Source organism: Octodon degus, unplaced genomic scaffold (genome assembly GCF_000260255.1).
Source record: "Octodon degus isolate 3935 unplaced genomic scaffold, OctDeg1.0 scaffold00065, whole genome shotgun sequence".
Taxonomy (NCBI): domain Eukaryota; kingdom Metazoa; phylum Chordata; class Mammalia; order Rodentia; family Octodontidae; genus Octodon; species Octodon degus.
This window is the reverse complement of record NW_004524641.1, coordinates 7307849-7310021: the sequence shown is the minus strand read 5'-3', so window position 1 is coordinate 7310021 and position 2173 is coordinate 7307849.

Below are 2173 nucleotides of genomic sequence, written 5' to 3'. Positions count from 1 at the left end.
AAAGAAAGAAAGAAAGAAAAAAGGGCTAGAATGAGACAGGTCAGGATTTATTGATTTATTTCTATCTCACTTTCCCCAGGAATGAGCTAGGTAATATTAGCAAGGTACTTAGTATCTCTTGAGTCTTTATTTCCTCTTTTATAAATTAAATTAGTTCAACAGCTCAGTAATGCACTTGAAAAATTCCTAATAAATGCCTGACACAGAATCAGTGGGTGGCAGTGTTAGTTTCCATACTTCTTTCTTAGAAATAAATTCTCTACAATAGTCAAATATATCAACTTGAACCATAATCCAATTATAATTCACTTTGTGTTTTTCATTTCTTTAGTGAATACTTACTCAGAGCTTGCAAGTCCTGTCTTATGTCAGTGGAGACTGAAGCACACAGATATAACAATGGGATCTATGAATCTTGCCTTTCAAGCTCAGAAAGAAATAAAAAGCACATAAAAAATCATAATATTTTAATCAAATTAAAAAGGTAAACAAATCTATTAAGAGCTCCTAAGAGAGGGAAGGATTACTTCCTGACAGTCGCCTGGAAAAGGCAATGGGGAAAGAGAAGGCTTTAGCCAGGCCTTGAAGGCAGCAAGGGCACTAGAAGGAGGTGACAGAAGAACATGGAGACTGGAAGCTCGCGGTTCAGTGTGACACAACATGAAGCTGATGAAGACAGGAGAATGATTTTGGGTGGGAAAATTTGAGTTAGATAATGGAAGATTTTGAACATGTCTGAAGGTCCTTGTTTCATGAAGAAACAAGTGGCTTGAGGATGAGTGACTGTGAGAATGGTGGGAAGTAGGTGAATTCTGTGAGCTGGGCTAGATAAGAGGCCCGAAATCACCTCTACAACTTGCAGAGAAAACAACAGGCAGACAGGAATTTGCATAACACAACTGAGGTGGTGTCCAAAGTTTTGGGGTTAGTGCCTCAGCTCTGATGAATAATCTTTTATGGCCTGGGAAGTCATAGCCTCTTATCTCAAAGAATGAATATTAGAGACAATGGGAGTTAAAAGCAGAATATATTTATTGGGGGAAAGAAAACTTCTGTCCAAGTAAGAGACAGAAAAGGACCTAAGTGGGTTGCCACAGTCCCTGCCTTTTCTAGGAATTTTTATAGAGCAAAACCCTGAGACAAGGTGGGAACAATGGGAAAGCACAAGGTGGGGATGAAGGAGTCAACCAGTAAGACTACAAGCACAATTCCTCAGGAAAAATTGATTAAATTGGGATCAAATGCGGAAGCAAATTAGATAGCAATTAGGCATGGATAAAGAATGAGGGCTTTTCCTGGGGGGGGGGTTGGGCTAGTGCCTTCTGGTTTTCTCAAGGTGATAGAGGCCTACTTAGAATGCCAGTATCTGATGTTTAGCCATAGGAAGTATGTGGGTACATTTGTTTTATCTTTTGTCTTGAGGTCTGGCCCACAGCAGAGGTGTCTCTCTCCCCTACAGTTGCAAGGTATTTTGTCTTCTCTACTGGCTTCTTCTAGGTCCTTGGCCCTATCTGACTGCCTATAATATTTTTATCTCACTTAGTTGCCTATAACAGTATGATACTGGAATAGATGAAATACAGAAGCTGATATGAACACCCAGCTGCCTTCCGTAAAGCCAAGCATTAAAGAGATGTTCCAAAATAGAAAGCAATGAAGCTATTTAAAAAGTTGCTTGGACAAAGTTTAGTATTCATTAAAGTGTCATATATGTTAGCATAAGCAGACTTGTTAGTTTTAAAAGAACTAAATAATATATTTCAGCTTTAGTTTCTGATAAGTACTGATATAATTCAGATAAACAGTAAGGTGTAGTAGGACACCTAAGTAGTAGGACAAGGAGAGATGTTAGGGACTTGTGCAAAATTTGTTCAAAACCACTTACTGAATATCAGGCATTATGTGATTGAGGATTATAATAGTGACCACAAGCTAGCCCTTTCTGTCACGGAGCTTTCAGAGAATAATGGAAAAACCAGCAGAGACACAAGCAATTTAATGCTTTAATGCTTGACCTCTATTTAAGGTCATCAATAACTTTTGTTTAGAGTATAAAGGAGTCCTGAGACCAAAAAGTTGGAGGACTGCTTGATCTAAAAGACTGAGCACTGGCTGGGGAGGTAGCTCATTAGAATAAGTGCTCAAAAAAAAAAAAAAAAAAAAAAAAAAAAAA